The 20,050-nt window shown below is 41.1% G+C and overlaps 1 protein-coding gene across 2 annotated transcripts in view; it reads right to left on the bottom strand.

Annotated features, from left to right (window-relative positions):
- Positions 1-13,000, bottom strand: part of zbtb20 (zinc finger and BTB domain containing 20) — a 33,734-nt gene extending 20,734 nt beyond the window's left edge. Inside the window, exon 1 of one of the 2 annotated variants that reach the window (XM_086225858.1) lies at positions 12,774-13,000. The gene's annotated coding sequence lies outside the window, so the exon portion shown is untranslated. Of the gene's footprint in view, positions 1-12,210; positions 12,452-12,773 lie in introns of those variants that run through there. The other variant, XM_086225859.1, reaches the window with a different exon arrangement.
- Positions 13,001-20,050: the final 7,050 nt, after the last annotated feature.

The following is a 20,050-nucleotide window of genomic DNA, read 5'->3' as shown; positions in this document are numbered from 1 at the left end:
TAACGATAAGTCATTTATGTTCTAATAATTCATTGAAATCATCCAATTAATAGTATTCTTAATGCATTTAGTGCACAGTGTAAATACATAGCGAGCGCAATTGGACATTTTATTCAGTAATCATGCTATAACATGTTGATCAGACAGGTGATAATTACCACCGTCATGGAGGTTATGTTTTAGCCTCTTAGCTTTTTGGGAGGATTACGCATAAATAAACAAAAACTTGGAGGAGGGGTGGAGCGCGATCCAAGGAGGAACCCACAATGAACCAGATCGCATTAATTCTGTGGATATCTGTGTTTTACTGGGTGGTCTTTTATTGAGGGGTGTGTTTGATAAAGACCCTGCGTGCTCATATTTCATTCTTCCGACAAATCAAATATACCATCAATCAACGTCTCAAACCTAAAATAATGGTGGAAATCCTGTTGATTTCCATTGCCTCAGCCTCTTATGATCGGCACGAGTATAAATGACTGAATATTCATCTTTTTTACCAACAAAGATCTGTTCCCTGATTAAATCAATTTAGAGTGTTGCGCTTCTTCTTACAACTTCTACAACATTGTGAAGCAATTAACAGGTGAGGTGTCTACCGCCTGCATGGGATTCACTGAAAATCATCAACAAGCACACGTAGGCAGCTGATAAGTTGAGCCAAGATTTTCACTTGCTGTGAAACATTGCTCTTCTCCCTCGATGGAAACTGTGTGATGTAACATATCATCACCAATGCAATGTTTATGAAATGTGTGCAAATGTCTAACGATGATTAAAACGAGTTTGAATTACATTGATATTAAGCCTTATCCCGACAATTAGGACATAAAATTGTCTTCCTGCACTTTGCTCTTCACCTATAAAGCCGACCGGTTTCGATTTCAAGCTCACCACTAAACTGCAAATACTGCAAAAGAGCATTTCGGTATGTCAGATCGGTCAAACCATCATGAAGTAATTACAGGGTGCAAGGGTGATATTATGACCACTGCTCGACTGAAATATGTTTAAGCATTTCTGTGCAACCTATACAAACTCTTTCAACTATTCATGTTAAGTTACACCATTAAAAAAAAAAAAAAACAGAAACGAAAAGGAGATTAATGTGTTAAGATATTCATTCCAACAGAAAGGCATTTAAATTCCCCAAGGGAACAAATAAACACTGCAATACCATTACACAAGTACGGGACAGTCTAGCCTTTTCTTTCTTTCTCTTTTTTTTTTGACAGGACAGCTTGTACAACTTCAGCATTTTTTTTTTGTCAAAAACACACCCACCACCGCCACCACCACCACCACCACCCGTTAACCAGCAGATCTACTGTCCAGTTATAGATGGGAGGGGAAACTACATCTAATATACTTTGTGTGTGTGTGTGTGTGTGTGTGTGTGTGTGTGTGTGTGTGTGTGTGTGTGTGTGTGTGTGTGTGTGTGTGTGTGTGTTGAGTAATGACTGTGGCCCATTCAAATTATAAAGACAATATCTCACTTCGGTGACGGAAAAAAAAAGTGATTGCAAAATATCTGGAATTTGGGTGTGCTTTTTTTTTTTTTGTTAATGAGCGTTTGACCAGAAAGAACCATCTGACTACTCATATGATCGTCTCCAAAACACCTCTAACCCCCCGAAGCAGATAATGCGAAATTCAAGAGTTATCATGTAGGCACAAGTGTCCACAGCAAATGCCTCTTTACAGCTACTACACATGTCAAGGACGTTCTGCCCCTTCAAAAAAGGACCTCGCGGGCCATTAAGAGATCTTCATGAACCTACACAGATGCCGTCTGTCTATTATCACAATAAAAGGGGATTGATTATGTCTGTTTGGCAGGAAATATCCAACTCTGCGTGTGTGTGTGTGTGTGTTTAAGCTACAAGTGGACTTTACAGAACAGAGGTCTTTGCATCTTAAAATGAACTGGAAATGAAAATGTGACTTCTGTCCTTAGAAGATGGACCCGAACAAAGAAAGTAAGTGTGGAGGAAACATACATCGGCCGACAAGTATTTCATACATAACTGTGTATGAATATGTTTCATAGTCTGTACTACTATACTGCGTTTGACACCAGAGAGAGCAAAAAAAAAAAAAAAAACACACTCTCACATGTGCCGTATTTAGAAGTGTTGCAGGAAGCTGATTTGAAAAAAAAAAACAAAACAACTTCACACCACCCGTATGCGACGTTTCATGTGCAACACTTATATACTGTTGTAGTGAAGGTCTCACGCAGGCTCAAGCGCACACTCGTGCGCACACACACACACACACACACACACACACACACACACACGACATACACTCACAATCACAAACACAAACACACACACACAGTTCTCTGTACAGTATACCTGCACAATATCATGCCATAAAATTGTGTCTAAACTATAATTTGACAATGACAATTTAACCAACATGAAAGTATTACTTTTTACCATTTGGGAATGAATAGAAGGTTCAGAGGAGATTAAATCAATTTGTCTTTTCAGCTACTTTTACTCATACACAGTCTCTGGGTCAGAGACATCAAATAGCCTGAACATCCACGAGCATATGCTGTGTACGTTTGCCGAGAAATGTTAATGAAACCTCCATATGTTCCTTCATGTTGTGTTCTCTATATGTTACATCCATCTGTACAGAAGTTTCAGAGCAACATTCCTCGTCCTTACATGGACTCCTGCATGTTGAAGTCACCACCTGCTCGTCCCCGCAAACCCTAAAGATCCCCGGACATAAAATGAAATATAAATCTGTAAAAGGACATATGGATTAAAATTAATGGAAGAAGATTGCGCTCCAGCATAAAACACCACCGCCAAACATATTGTGTGTGATTATCAGGTAAGCAGCGTACGAAACCCATTTATCAGCGAGCCGCCTCAGAAGGTCTGGATCATGTGTTTTAGCAGCAGCTGCACAGCTGAACGTTCACATGTGCACAAGGGTGCTTAAAGCAGTTCAGCTTGACCCCCCGCACTTTCTGTGAGTTGGTCTGTGCTTCAAGGGTCAGCAATCTAGCGCCCCCACCCCACCCCACCCCACCCCATCCCACCACACACACACACACACACACACACCCTCTTCCCAGAATCTGGCGAGCTCAATACTTGGCAAATAGGCTGGCAAAATAATGACGTCCTGCATGTTTGCCACACAGAAGCAGAGAGCGAGAGAGAGAGAGAGAGAGAGACAGAGAGAGAGAGAGAAAGAAAGAGAGAGAGAAAGAAAGAGAGAGAGAGAGACTTTGCATTAGTTTCATGGAGTCACATATTTCTTGAGTCTGTAGCTACGGCAACTATGATACACATGCCATTCAGCTGACATAAGGCTGAGTCATTATTCAGGTAAACTAACAATATCTTCCACATATGTCTTCCACTTTACACTTCATATCCAGCTGACTTACAGTGGTATAAATAGTCTCTGCTTATTTTAGACCTTACGTATGTCGGCACTTTAAGCGTGTTTTGTCGTTTGTCAAGTTATTGTGTGGTAAATACAGATTGTATATGTCCCATCAGCTCATCTGACATTTCCAAAAGTGTCATACTGACTCTTCCCGTGAGCTTTGGAGACGAGCAGAGCAATACAACTTAATGACTTTAACATATCGCACTGGGATACTAGAAATTAGGTAATGTTTTCTGCTAATCTATCCGGGTGGGGGTGCAATCTGACCACATTTGAAACTTTATCCATACACGTGTTGCAAGACAAACTTCTCAGAAAAGCTAGGTACCCGAATTTCACAAGAAATGAACAAAAGAGACTGGATGGTATCTGGGAATTTGAGCTAATTCAAATATACAGAGCTGCATAAGCCATTGTCCCATGAAAATAGGGCAGTAATCTGTTCAGATAAAACAGAGCATTTATAACAGCTGGGATCATTTTGCAAAGTGACTTATTTCCAATAAAAGGGGGAGGTCTTTGTACTGCTGCAACAACACCAGCAGTAAAAACATACAATAATCCATTTTCTCCCCAAAATTATAAGAAACCAAACCTGAAGAAGTCCGTGTGCTCATGTAACACCTGCATCCAAAACAGAAAACAGTATGACGGCGAGCTCTCGGCGTGATTTGGAGGTTTTCCTATGTGTTTTATGGTGTCAACTTTATTTCGTGAGTTACTTTTACAGATGAGTTTGAGAATAAATTTGTTTCCCGTCACTCTTAGCTCAGGAATGAATGCAGGAAAACAAGAGTGAGGTGACCGGTTGGTGTGGTTACACTTGTTTAAAAGCTTATAAAATATGTCCTCACACACACACACACACACACACACACACACACACACACACACACACACACACACACACACACACACACACACACACGTACACACATACTACAGCCAACTGATGCCATACCATGCTTTGTTGCAAAGTCCTACATTTGTATTTTCAAGTGATGTGGATTCCACGTACAAGCTGCTGATACTTGAATGTAAAAAGAAAAAATTAACAAACAATACGAATAAAGAGCGCTTTATCAGATTTGATTTTGTCATGTGCTGAATTCTTCTCTGCTACCATTCCTACCAGTTCAAACACATTTCATTTAAATCTATTTAGAACAATGATGTGCTTCACTTTTTCTTTTTTGGAAAAAGGAAGTATTTGAACGTTTGAACACTACCTTACCTGGCTAATAGTTGTTGCTGCGACATGCAGTTGATGCCCACGCCATTACGAGATTTAACGTGTTCCCCGTGGTTACAAGGCTGATTTACAGCCTAATTCTGAACGCTGGTGTCGATTAGGTTGTTGTCTCTGATGTGAGTCAGTACAGATTGGGCTCACAGATGATGATCAACCATCAGCTCTGGTTATGATAATCATCTGGCCTCCCTGGCCTCGCTAATGCACACAAATTGCTGGCCAGCGTGGCCTGTTTGGACCTGGCAGAATTATTATCTTTTATAGTAACAATCTATAGCTCATAAGCTCTGGAGTGCAACCCAAGCGCATCAGCTGTTTTTCGTGGTAGCATTACTATAAAAAATCATGCCACGTGGTTGTGAGTATTTTCAGCAGGTCCAAGCATGAATGCGTTACTTTGACATCACGGGGAAGGCCACAAGGAACGGAGCAACGTTTCTGCTGGGTTCTGATTTTTTAGCTTTCTTTGTTCAACATGAGGTTTAACGTTTAATCAAACTAAATTTATACCTTCAATGACTCGCTCCTGTCACTTCAAACAGTATGTGTGTGTCTCCGCCTGAGTGCTAGTCAAGTGACTTGCCCAGGGGTGTTGCCCTGCCTTCCTGCTAAATGCATGTTGGGATATGCTGGACTTAACCCTGTATGGTGGCAAGCAAGCACACAACTGAATAAATGCTCATTGTTTTAACAGTGTTTTTTTAATCTCCTTTGACCGTTCTAACCACATGACAAAATAAAAGCATGTGCATCCTGTTAAACAGCAAACAAATGGCAAACCGTGTCCTTTGTTTAATCAAAGTTGCTGCCATGGTTTCACAATGTGTTTGACATTTATTTCATATTTTATTCATTGTGATCAACCTGGAAGAAATCAACTTCAAATCGGAACTAATGTGTGAATGAATGAGGTTTTACAAAATGGGTTCTGGACAGCTCAGCTACCTCCTAAGAGATGTAAAAGAAAAGTAAGATTCATGTTGGTTTGCATAAAAGCTGCGATAAAGGCTTTTATTGTGAGATCTAAAAAAAGAAATAGATAAATAACGTACTATTTTATTTTGCCATACTCATGCAAAATAACCACTTTGGAATTATTGATAGTAATATTTGTAAAAGTATCAAATTTAAATTTGCCATTATATTTCCAGAGCATGTTGTGTACAACACCATCACAACTGACAGAGATTTTAATCACCTGAATTGAAAACAAAAAACAAAAAACAACAAAAAAAACAATTCTTGAAAATGTCTCTCATAGTTGCCACCCAAACAGCCCATGTCTCAGGACCTAAAATTGATCCTATCGGACTTTTTTTTTTCTTCCTTTTTTCACATGACACGTTGCGAAACATATTGCAAAATAATGTTACAGCCTCTGATAGAATCATAAAACAATGTTGCCATTTATTTACTGCTTACAAATGCTTGCACTTATCTCATGTAGTAAAACCGGCTGTAAGAGTTGGAGATTCTTAAACAACCAGCAGCTAGCCAACGTGACGAACATGAATGTTCCAAATGTGACATTAGTCGAGGTTGATCTCGGGGAAATCGAGAAAATGTTCCATCCGCACCCCCCCCCCCCCAACCAAAAAAATGAAAACTTTAAAAACCAGATTGTGAAAAGACAAACGCTTGCGTTTTCCTGCATGAGTCAATAGAAAGTACAAAAAAAAATAAAAAATACAGTTTTATATTTCAGTGGAAAAACTTTATGGTTCCAATAGTCTTCATTTTAAGATTGAACCACAAGTCAAATAGTATTGTGTAAATAATTCACCCTAAGTTTACCTATTGCACAGTGCAAACCCATGCACCTGGAGTGAGACGGCACACACACAAAAAGAAAACTTCAAAAGTTCCCGCAGCCAAGATGGAAGCAGAGAAGACATAACACATAGCATCTGTATAATAGTTTAAAAAGTTACACAAGTCTCCGATACTTCCTTTTTTTTTTCTTTTTTTAAAAATTTCTTTAACTCTCTTCAGATCCCCCCCCACCCCCCCCCCCCCCCCCCCCCCGCAACTAGGCAGTGATCTCACCATGACTTTGAGAAAACCATATGGGTAGCAGGGTGAACTGAGGACACACATGCACCTTGGCAAACATACAGCTTCACAATTAGAATCCAGGATACATTTTTCACATCAGTTGAATGCCTGTGCCTGCTTGTGTGTGTTTCACGAGAAAGAGAGAGAGAGAGAGAGAGAGAGAGAGAGAGAGAGAGAGAGAGAGAGAAAACGCAAATTAGGTTTAAGTACTGGTTTCTCTCTTGCAAATAAAAAGATACTATGTCTAGAATTCGAACACACATTTTTACAACACGCTAAATCTTAGGAGACAAATCATAACAAAACAAAAAAACTGAGGGTTTTTTGGGGTTTTTTTTTTTTTTGCACAACTTGGACAGAAGATGATATCTGGGTGTTTTAGCACAAAGCAGCTAAGTTTAAAGCAAAAGCATGAAAGTTAGCACTGCAAATATAAAACACCATGAAGCAACGAGTCTGCTAGCAATTTCAACAAATTAATGGAAACACACGGTCACACCCACCGCTGGATTCTGTTTATCAACTCACGTTATCAAGAAACAACAGCAGTGGAATAATGGGTTTGACTTCACTTGTGTTCACAAAAAGATACCTTGAAAAGCCCTCGAATTCCACCGTTAATGCTTCAAACACATGCGGATGCGTAGAATATGATATAAATATAAAAATATTCCAATCAGCTTAACAATAATAGACATTCATTCTGGCGCTGTACCAGATTTATGTGTAACACAATTAAATAGGACACAACAGGCTTGTCCCGGGTTGAACTGCTTGATGTCTTTTTGTTTTTTTTGTCCCACATTCATACATACAGTACTCTGAGTATAAAAACTCGGGAGAAAAAAAGAAAAGAAGCGTATTTACATCAGGCTATCTGGAAGCTATAATGTTTCGTAAGACTTTATACAGTTTTATGTCAGAACAAAGACTTCCTGAAAACAACATGGTGACACATTCACAAATACTTATTCAACCTCAATGTGTGCTTTCATTACGCATTCCTGTGATACTTGCAGCGGGGAGAGATTCCAAAACAAAAGTCTTTTGAAAACCCAGAAACAATCTTATAGTTGTGTATGTGTGTGAGCGCGCGCGCGCGTGTGTGTGTGTGTGTGTGTGTGTCAGTTCCCTACATGCAGCGCCATCGCAAAAAAAAGCCAAAGATTCCTGAGACAAATTAGCTTTTATAAAGATAATTTTGATGTCCGTCCTCTCAGAGTCTAAACAGCGGACAAACAGAAGCTGAATGTGAATTACAGTGGTTTGGAAAGTTTTCTGTAGATTTCATGAATGCATGATAAAGAATATATATATATAAATATATAAAAAATAATAATCTTCAGTTTTAATCCCAAGTGTTTTTATCCTGATAAAAGATCCCCTCATTAAAAAAACAGATACATTTCCCCTCCTTAAACAAGACATATTATTTTCTTTCCTTGCCTTATAGCTTGAAGGAAATCACCATAATTCAATGTAACAGCGATTTTTTTTTTGTGTTGCATAATGCAGCTACAGTGAAAACTCCCCTTAATTACATTGTACCTCAGTAGATTCTGCAATTGTTATTGGCGTTCCCAAGAGCAAGGAAACGATAAAACGGGTAGAGAAGCAGGTTACGTGTGAAAACTTTGTGTAACAGGATTCATGCCAGTTAGCCACGAGGCAGCTATCCTGCAACATTAGTAGCCAGAGCAAGTATCCAGTAGAAGTACAGTAACCGGCTAGTGGAGTCATTCATTCCATCCCGTTTCCCTGTGATCAAGAGCTATGAAGAAAATAAACGATAATATAGATTAATCCCAAATTTCTCCAAAGCGTTTCCTTTCTTTTTCCTTTAAAAAAAAAAAAAAAAAAGAAAGAAAGAAAAAAGTTGCCATGGTAACTGACGACTCATACTATCACAACTGTGGTTGCTGCAAAAACAGCAGTCTCGGTAATAAACGCCAGGTGTGTTCTTCATAAACAAACCAAAAAAAATAAATAAAAAAATCTTTAAGCCCGACGTCTATTAGAGGCTTAATTCTCTCATTAAAAATGCGATTTATCGTTAAGTTTAAGACGTGCACCTGAAGACCGTCCCAGCTGGCGACCACATCAAAGATTTGTTTTACTCCATAGGGGGATCTTCTTCTAACAAGTATCCTTCAGGATTTACAGCCCCCCCCCCCAAAAAAAAGGAAAAAAAGAATGAAAGAGAGGAAAATACGGGTAGAGATGTTGGGGGTGGGGGGTGGGGGGGCTAAATACTGTGAGGGGGGGGGGGGGGGAATAAAAAGGCCATGCAGATAACAAGCACTGTGGCATGCTGGATGTAATCCACAAACTGGTGCTTCGTTATATCGATGGATTTCTTCTGCATTCCCAAAATGGCTGCCAAATATGTTCAACTGGGGTAGAGGAAGTGCCATGCTCTCAAGTGCATATTTGTATTTCAAAGTCCTTTGCCACTCTCGTGTAGAACACACTCCTCGGAATCATAAATTACATGATTCATTTACAACTTCCACCAGTTCTGCAAGAAAGCATTTATATTATTTTTTTTTTCTTTTTTGGTGCGCGCATAAATGAGCAGCCAATTTTCATTTTTATTTATACTAGGAAAAGATCAGATTTGTTGTATGAATATGCATTGTAAAAAAAAAAAAAAAAAAAATTTCATGGATCAAGGTGAATTCTAGCAGTGTTCTCTCCTACCCTCGCTCCTCCTTTAACAAACACACCACAATCTTTCCATGAGAGCTGCACTCAAATATTATCATGAAGATATATTAATATTAAATTATGAAAGTTCTGCACCAGTAGAAATACCTGGTAAAATCCTAGGGTTGGAATAATAATTTAGCAGAAATGTGGCAAATATATTGCGGAAGCTTTCAAGCGATGTCTCATTCTTGTCTCTTTTGGGGCGGCAGTGTGCTCAAAAATTATTTGGAATCTTGACCGGCCATCTGTGTGAGTGTACAGTACGAGCTACATTTCTTTATTTTATTTTAATGTTTTTTGTGCGTGTGTGCGCGCGTGTGAGCGTGTGCGTGCTATGTCTCCTCCAAAGACAAACTCATTACATTAGGACAGCATGGGACATTTTCACAAGAGTAAACCCAAATAATCATGTGGGAGCAATGTGCGAAGGAGTGACTAAATCAGCTTGAAACATTTCCTAATTGAACGCCACGCACGCGTGCACACACACACACACACACACACACATACACACACACACACATTGTGTGACTTGGTTGGTCAATAATACATTGCAGAATGTGAAGAGAGGGTGACAAGCTACAGAGGACGGGTGAAGAACGGTGAAGCCAAAAGAAAATTGGGATTGATTGCTGGGTGTGGATTAACCCCCCCCCCCTTCCACCACCACCCCAATCTCTCTCTCTCTCTCTCTCTCTCTCTCTCTCACACACACACACACACACACACACACACACACACACACCTCTTGCCTACAGTTTAGGTGCTAGGTCTCCGTCATATAATAATGAGTTTCCTTGGTCTGCAGACATGCTCTTAAATATTCATTAGTCATGGGTGGGTTTTAGCAGTGACACAGAAAGCGGGCAAATGGCGATGGCTCAAACACTGTGCATATCAATGTACATGTGGAATATATAAATATAAATAATGGAGATGAAACTAGGCACCTGATACTACACACCCCCAAGTCACATAATGGCTCTCTCTCTCTCTCTCTCTCTCTCTCTCTCTCTCTCTCTCTCTCTTCCAGTAAACCTGTGTGCTGATAAAACCAGAGTTTTTGACACCATCACGCTGTGGTGAGAGCTCACTTACACACAAGACAAGCACCCTCCAATTCACCAAACAATAAAACCTCCAAAAATACTGCCGTTAAGTTTATTCTTTACACATAAAGGGATCCAATCCAACATACTTTGTAACAATGAACATTTTTTTTTTTTTACTATACTCACCCACATGCCAGTCAATCACTTTAAGGCTCTTCACATTTCTAATTATGCCACGCAGCTTATACAGCAGATAGAAGCAGCAGCAGCAGCAGCAGCAGCAAACTCTCCAAATGTGTCAATTCACATCTAAACAGGAGCCATTCATTACATAACTGAGCCTATAGGATTGAACTCATTATGGGAACAGTGTGTATGAGGGCGGGATCACAACAAACAGAAAAAAAGGAAGAAATGAGGAGAATAAATGAAAATCGTACTCACGCACGCACGCACGCGCGCGCGCACGCACACGTGCAAAGATCCGCTGCGCTCTTGTGCATGCATGTCAAACCAGGAGACCGGCTCTCTGTGACCCCCCCCCCCCCCCCCACACACACACACACACACACATACACCCACCACCAGCAACATCTGACATGTTTTAATAAAACACAAAGCCGTTTTTAGTGATTTTTTATAACATGAGAGGACAACTTGTGGGGTTTAATCCAGCCTGCATGCGTCTATCACTCTCACAACGTGTTGTATTGTTGAAACTATCACCGGCGCTTATAACACACACACACACACACACACGCACGCAAGCACGCACGCACGCACGCACACTCACACAAGAACATGTTGTATTATTCTCTTTATCTGACAACGCTTTGGGACAACATCTGTTTGCCACACACATATACACACTCGCGCGCGCGCGCTCTCTGCCCCTTGCTCTCTCTCCCTTGCTCTCTCTCTCTTTCTCTCTCTCTCTCGCTCACACACACACACACACACACACACACACACACACACGCAATAACGTAACGCGCGCAGCGATGGATGGATGGATGGATGATAGATGGATGGATAGAGCCCTAAAACACTGACATGTTGCTCCAGCTCAACTCCCCAAAGGCCCCGTCCGAGGATTTTGGAAACCATTGCTCCATTTATTTATCTGCATTAGACACATCACATATTTTAACTTTATCCAAGTGCGTCCTCTCTGTCACCTTATATATATATATATATATATATATATATATATATATATATATATATATATATATATATATATATATATATGGATCACGGGTTGCCTATGAATATTTTGCAACAATATGTCTGTAAAGGCGCACAGGAAGCGTCTCTTGCAACTTTAATTACACCAGAGCATGGCCTCATATCTAGGCCATCCCTTTGCCAAAACATCCTCACATCGTAAACATTTTCCCATACTGTGAGCTATTAATAAAGACGGATTACGACGATTCATTTCGGTGGCACTAAAATGAAAAACAGGGTCCCGCTGGATCCAGTTTAAACTGTATTGTTTTACCTGAATATTTGCCAGCCTTCCTCCTTTCTCTGCTGAGCATGTCTCTCCAAATGCCACGCCGTATTGATATCAATTAATAAAATATGAAGGCTAGACATCTGTCTGACTGCTATAATGCCACCGTCTTCAAGTTCAACTACCAGGAATAAGTGAGAGCATGTTGTAGTGGTTTATTACAATAAGGAAACGCGTTGCTTCTAATTCAAAGAACTGACCTAAAAGCCAAATGCGCACGTCGGCTGCCACAGTTGTTCCGGGCTCTCCTCTCTTCTCCTCTCCGTGTGTAAAATGTGAGCATCGCGGAGGCTGATTGAGACAAACACACAGTTTGACCACGATTGTACTCAAGTGTCGCCTGGCCGGCTCAATCCGAAAGTAAAGGGGCGAAGGGGCATGTTGAGAATAATGACAGATGGGAAACTTGCGTCATGTCAGTGCAGCGTGTTTTTCTACTCGAATATAAATGGACAACAAAACCCCCCCTCCCGGCAGCCAAAAAACTGAGCCCCCTCACACGGGGGACGCGTTTCATTTCATTCCCTGGCTGTTATTGAATGTCTGAGACCCTCTAAAGGATGAAGTTTCCGATCATGCAGCGCGTAATATTTGCTTGGTGAAGCCAGCGAGAAGTACATGGAAGTCAGCGGTATTTCATGCATGTCAGCCGAAACTCACCGAGCACGTTTCCACCTCTAAAATAGGGAATTTCTCCTCTAATAATAGCCTTAAATCTATTGCAAAGACCCATCCCTTTCCTTTACTTTTCCCAATTTCTTACCTCCACTTCGAAGCTCGCTCAGAAAGTGGCGACAGCGTGTCCACGGATCCCCCTGTTTTCCCCCGACGAAGCGCGTAGAGTTTTTTTTTAATATGTTCCTTTACTTTCTTTCATTTCTCACTTCCATCTTCTTTTCATCTCATCAATAAACACACGCTGCAGCCTACCTTCATAGAGCAGCTCGGTTCAAATGTGCCCTCCCATTTTTTAACTATACATCGAGTACTTTGGGGGTGGGGGGGGTGGTGGTGGTGGTGGTGTGTGGGGGGGGTGGAGGGTGGCAGGCGGGCACGCCTTTTCACTTAAAGCGTCTATTGGAAGAACAGCGCACTGTCTTGGGTTGGATCAGGAATCCGTCAGAATCATTGTGCCCCAATCGCAGGCGGCTCGGTGGGACGGGAGGGGGGGGGGGAGGGGGGGAGCGGCTCCATTATGGCTCTCTGGAAGTGGTGGGAGTTATAGTAATAGTAGTTGTAGTAGTAGTGAGCCACCTACTCGGGATCTTTAAGTTTCCCTATACGCAACAACAATGCAAGTCATTGTATGTCACAACATTTTTGAATAGCTTACCCTTAAAGTGCCACCCCCCCACGCACACACACACCACACACACACACCCCTCCCTCCTTCGCAAGAGTTTCTACTTTACCAGTAAATCCCACCTTTTTTTTTTTAATTCAATTATCTCATTTTTTTCTACGCAAGGCAGAAACGCCTACTGTTCAAAATATCCGCGTCTACAAATGTGAATGAACTCTCAAATCTCTCCCCTGTCTGAATCACAAGGACAGGGAATTGTCAGTTATGTGTCTATCACGCGTCTGAACTTCGCATTGGACGCCGCCTCTGCCACTACAGCGAGCCAGCTGCGCCTCGTCCTCTCATTGGACGGCGGCGCTGTCAATCACCGACAGCACCAACAAGCTAGATTGTCTGCGCTGTCTTCTACTTTCTACGCATTTCTATTTTCTCATTTATTTATTTTTTAACGTCCCGAGCTGACCTCGAGTTAGCGAGCGAAGGGGGAAAAAAATGGTGTCGGTTCAGCCGGCCAATCAGATTTGGTAGAGCGATTGCTTTTTTCTCTTGTTGTTGTTGATTTTTTTTTTCGTCATTACCAACGCCTTGAGATATATTCTGGCTGGCATAGAATAAAGCAATAATGGGTCATGTGGGACCCCCCTCCCGTACCCACCGCCTTAATGCCCCCCTCCCTGTCTAGACAGTGACAGGTGTGCATGTGTGCGCACACGCTTGTCTGTAGTTCAGATAAGAATAATGAACCGGGCCGAGGGTCGTGTTTAACAGACACTTGAAATCTTGTGTATGTGTGTGTGTGTGTGTTTGTGCGTGTGGAGTGTGTGTAGTGTAGCGTGTACGTTAGGTCAGAGAAGCTCTGCTTCTTGAAAGACGAGCTTTTACTGACAAAGAGGTCAACTAAGGTTACGCTGATCCGCCCGTCTGCCTCCAGCGCTTCTGTGCGTAATGGGTGTGGAAAAACTAAACATTTTTTTTTCAATGTAAGAAAGCAGTCCCTCTATCACAGTTCTTTCTAAAGCCTCCAGCTGTACGTAGAGCCAGAGGTGAGTTACCGCTTCACACAATCGCCATCTCTCTCGCTGGGAGCAGGCTTGATGAGGAGATCGTTGTGCGAGCCCGGCGGAGAGCAGCGAGGGCGCTCGCTTGACTGTGCGCGCCATCTGCAGGCCTGTGATGTGGTTTAATACCGCGGGTTCAACGGAGGACACCCTTCCGTCACTGCTTTGACCTACATGAACCAGGAACACAATGGGAACACTGTCACCAGCTTTAATGTGCTGGGTTAAAAAAAAAAAAAAAACCCGCTTTGAATCAAGAAAAAATGGTGTCATTTTAGGATCATAAAAGTGCAGAGCTGCATGGCGCATGCTCTCTCACACGAGGGTGAAGAATTATCGAGGCCCAAACGGGGTTGGGGGGGGGGGGGGTGTTGTTAAAAAAATATCAAGTTACACAAACACTGTACAGATAGAAAGAGTTGCAATTTACAAGATGCAAAGGTTACTGCTGGTTTGGTTTTTATCAAAGGTGATTCATTCATAAAGTGATATGCTCTGCTGAGTTAACAATGAGTTGCAACATCAGTAGCTAATGAATTAGATACACTTTGATCAAACTAATGCAGTAAATCCTCATGAAGGTGATAATACTCTCCATCTATTTGAAGCTGTAGTTGGCGCTGCTGTTCCTAATATTCCGCCATCTCGGTTCTGGGGACATTCAAGTGTGTGGTCGGCTGATGATCATTGACCTGAGTCTTTTATACTTAGGGTTCATTGTTACGTTGTAGCTCTCTGACCCTGTTGCACTCTGAGTGGATTTTGGCTGAGTGGATTTCGAACCTGCTTGGGAATCATTTGCATCCCGTAGAGGATCTGCATATTCAACGAGTTCTCACTGACTGTGTCTGTGCAAACTTTGGTATGGATGTGGGCCAAATAGTCAGCAAAGACAGAGCATTTGAAAGGTGGCTAGAAGAACGCGCGAGGGCTCAACCGTGATCGTGCTTTTTAAATCACGCCATTTGGTGAGATTTGGCTCCTTTCTCAAATCTAAACATGGCCACGTCTTTGCTGTCACTGTAGTCCAAAGTACATCTTGTTGAATATCATGTTTGTCAGAATCTCCTCCCTTCTTTTAGCAGGTTTCACATCTACAGGACTCATTTCTGTGTGTTCTCAACTATCGCCTGCTCTTTGTCTAATCCTTTTTTTTTTTTTTTTTTGATTTGCTGAAAAGAAGGTGGCTGGCTCATTATTTGGCGGCTTTTGTTTCTGTCCTCACTGATTCCATTTTTATTTAATCTAGGGACCCCTCACAGCCCAACCCCCCTCTGTGCACTCATACAAATCATAGGTGAAAGGCAAAACAACATAATCGCCTGCTTTAGCAACTATTTCCGCTGGGCTATCAGAAGGAATTACTGGATTATCCCTGTTCTGTTTATATCTATTTCACTCTTCTCCGAAGGACCTTTTCAGACCTTTAATCTCTTTTTTTTCTCCTCCCTCTGTTCACCATAAAAGCCTTTATTCTATTGTAAAGTTTCAAGGATCACTTGGTTGAGAAATAGTTAATTAATGTGCGTGTCAGTCACGCATGCATACATTTGTCTGATTCCTGTGGCTTCTCCAAGTACATTCACGCAAACGCACCAATTACAACACTGAGCTGAGTTTGTAGCAGAGCATCGGTGACATGAAGGGAACAAAAGATCTTCGTATGTGTTCTCAACACTCCTGACATATACTCACACGGTACCCTATGAAAGACTGCAGCTCACTATTTCACATGCATGCTCACTGAAGTTGGTACACTGTGGGGTTTGTGTGTGTGTGTGTGTGTGTGTGTGTGTGTGTGTGTGTGTGTGTGTGTGTGTGTGTGTGCGCCTCACGCACCGTTTCCCTGTTTCCATACACCAATACCTTAAATAACCTTCAGTTCAGTGACACGCTATCAAATATCGTGCTTCATTTAACAATTTGTCTCATGATTCTATCAACAACAACCAGGATAAAACAAAAATATATGTTCATTTTGACTTTCCCATGTTCTGCTCACTTCAGGTAAATAAGGAAAGGGTGAAAGGCGCCTTAACGCCACAGTAGGATCAGTAGCAGTAGCATCAGCAAAACTTTTATGATCAGATCGTTTGACCTCTTCTTGACGAGATTTGAACTTGGACTGGAAACTGATGTGAATTTATGAATGTGAATGTTTGAATCTTCTCACTGGTCAAATTATTTATCGATTCTTGATCAATTTATATTGTTGGGGGGGGGGGGAGAGTAGGCTTACACCTGTTTCGTTAGTGTCGTTGAGTCTGAACAGAAACGCTGGAGTTAAAAGAAGGTATGCAAACGTGTTAAAAATGCCGTACCTTTCCCTTTCATCAGGGTGACATCATTGTTTTGGAACGATGTACCAGGCGACTGCTTAAAAACTACTGTTTGATTCCTGTGGCGTTCCATGTCAGTTTTCTGAGTTGATGACGGTAAAACTTCAATGATTTTGCAACTCCAGCAGGATTAAAACTCACAATAAAAATAATTCATCCAATGAGCGATATTCTTTAAAACAATGAAGTTATCGCTGGGGGGGGGGGCATTGCTCGTTGGTTGGATCCTCACTTCTCCCGGTGACCATGTCAGGCTGAACCCCGCCTCTTGCCCCACCTTAATCCCTCACAGTTTCACCTGTACAGTAAGAATCAATCTTATTAGACTATGTTTTAATATTTCCTTGAAACACAGAGAAAAAAGTCTCTAATAATATCGTCACACATGAAGCTGTAAAACAAGTGTGCTGGGATTGAATCATTTTACCAACACTGACTAAGACAGGACTGAATACTGGTCTGACTTTTTTTTTTTTTAATCTTTCCTCTTAAATTCCTTGCAAACTTTATACTCAACAATTCTACAGTTTCATTTTTGCTTTTGTCCAAAGCGCCGTACAACACAAGCAAGGATGAACACTAAAGCACCAATTCATAAAAGGAAAAGTTAAGGGAAATCATTTCGTTTATTTTATTTGGATTTGATTGATTGATTCTAACCTTTAACAATCCGCGCCGTCACAGTGAACACAAAAATTCTTTTTGCAATGAATATTTTAGGAATCTGAGCTTCAGTTAAAATGTACTCCAGGATACAACGGCATAGTTTAACAATGGCGGGCTGAATTTTTTTCCCCTCTTAGCTAGAAATAGATCCAACAGAGGGCAGCATTATGACTTCTCTTCACGGACATTGAATTTCTTGTTCATTCATTCATTCTGATGACTCTCGGAATGCAATTTTTCTCAGAAACATTTTAAAGGAGTTCTTCAGATGGACTGAGCTGTCGCCAGTGCTTGACTGACAGATGTTTACGTCTCAGAAGGAGAAAATGCAACATAAATGTACCAAGAACGTGGAACCCATTCAAGATTCTCTCTGCTTCTGTATTACATTGTTGTAAGTGGCTGGTCTCGTCCTTGTACTCTTTTTTTCTGTTTTTAATATATTCCAAAGGGAATGACCCGCAGGCTATTCATTATACAGTCTAGAAAACTCATTACAAGTTGGATGGCACACTGGTGTAGGGCAGGTTGAATTAATTTTTGTTAAATTTCAGTGCAATTAAAAATGTAATTTCTAAACAAAATCTACCTTTCACAGCTTTGTCCTCTGAAACCTATAAATGGAAAAGGAGTAATTGGAGGGATTTATTCTTGTATTTTTATTATTATTGCAATAGATTGTTTTCCTTTAAAAAAAAAAAAAAAAAAAAAAAACCAACAACAATGCACTCCAGAAAAAAGTTTAGGTCGTGCCATCTTTATTAGCGCACGCCTGAGCATCGTGACTGCAGACCCACATAGATAAAGGAAGTCAAGGGCCACGTTGGACAATTTAATTGGAGCACAAGTTTGTTTGCTCTGTTCTGTGAGTTTTTGAGTGACAGTGTTTTACCGCTGGTCGACTGCTTAGTCAAAATATTCCACCTGGAAAAACACGGGAAGAGGAGAGTTTCAGGGCTTATTCTCATATTTCCTCACAACGAAAAAGAAAAAATTTGCGGTGTAGTTAGCATGCTAGGTCAAAAAAAAGTCTTCATTTTGTATTCCCTTGATAAACATCCAGAGATACACTCTCGGTTAAAACTGCGACATTTGGGAGTCAGCTTTTCTCTTTTCTGAGGCGGTTGTTTTAACTCTGGTTCTGCCATTGTAACGGCTAACGTTACTAGCTTGACACTTGGGTGAGCAAGAATTAAGTAGGGGCCTTAGTCCATTCTAAATGTACACAGCGCCCTCTGATGGAATCAAGGTTAATAGCACTACAAACGGAAAGTGGTCTTTTCAAATTTATTAGCATAATACAGCATTTTATTAGGGTTTTGTTTTTTGTTTTTTTGGTTGAGATGTTCCCTTTGAGGACAATGTAGGCCAGATTGTGATGTCCACAGGCTGGTTCTGTCCCTGTGGTTCCCATGTGTGCACTAAAACCTTGAGAAACATTGTCTACTCAGGTGTTTCCACTGTTTACTACATCAGGCAACATGCTGAGTGCTGTAAATCTTCACCATGACCCGAAAGAGCAATAAAAAAACATCCTTCACATGATCAATAACAATTTTCTGAGGTATTTCACGAATGTGTGGCGGTTTTCCTCCTACGCTGTAAAGCTAATTCCATTGAAATCAATCTTGATGCTTCCATGTATGATAAACTGGTCTGTAAAGTCAGACCACATTCCTATACTACCTTGTTACCATGACAAGGAGGATATCTTTCACTACTGCTTGTTTGTCTGACAGCAGGATGAAACAAAAACAAAGCAAAACAAAAAAAAAACATACCAGGCTGCTTTTCATTAAATGTGGTGGAGAAGTGTTACATGGGTCAAGTTAGAGCTTATTACATTTTCCAGTAGATAGGTTTAAACATTATTTCTTTACACGGATCCTGTCAGAGCTCTGAGTGCCCACTTCTACTTGTCTGATATCCAGAATATTGCAGTTTTTGTGTTCTTTTTACGGAATAATTCTGTTTGCAGACTGAGTCCTGTGAATTCCTTTTAGCGTGGTAGCATGCATTCCTGACACACCCTGGTAATCAGAGTTTCTTGCTTCATCAGTGGGATGATTCACATGTGGAATCATCCAGTTTGTGCACATGCATAGTTTTAGGTTGATTGAAGCAAACTCGTTTCAACAGCTACACCACATGAATCTACAAAATCTAGGACTATCAATTATGTTGCAAGTGGGCACAAGATACTTATTTGGTGGTCACAAATTCAGATAGGTGTGCCTACAAGTTATAACGGTATGGGAATGAGAAAAATGGAGAGAGACACCTCTCTGTTGGCACAAGGACGCAACAAAAACAACTGAGCTGAGCTGTTCTCGCTCCACAACAAATCCATAATTTAGTTTGGAGTCATTTAGCAGCCTCAAGGTCAGCAAATTCACAATGGTAAAGCCCCTGAGCTTTAAGAATATTGCTAAAATATTTCTCGCACATAATGAATCCATGTCTGGAAGAACTAATGATATCTTTGTGGGACAAGATTAAAATAAGACAAAGCTGCACGTAATAGGGGTACAAGTGAAGGATTCTGGTCTGGCAACATGTCCACCTCAAGTCATTCCCTCAACTTGTCTGAAACTAAATTCATTTTCAGTGGTCACAACGGAGAGTAGAGCTCTCAAGGCCACACTTGAGTAGCTCGAGGCCACGTCTGAGCATC

This window comes from Aulostomus chinensis, chromosome 15 (assembly GCF_037954235.1).
Source record: "Aulostomus chinensis isolate RoL2024-O1b breed Wild chromosome 15, RoL_Achi_v1.0, whole genome shotgun sequence".
Taxonomy (NCBI): Eukaryota; Metazoa; Chordata; class Actinopteri; order Syngnathiformes; family Aulostomidae; genus Aulostomus; species Aulostomus chinensis.
The sequence above is the reverse complement of the archived record's forward strand: the minus strand, read 5'-3'. Positions and strand labels throughout refer to the sequence as shown.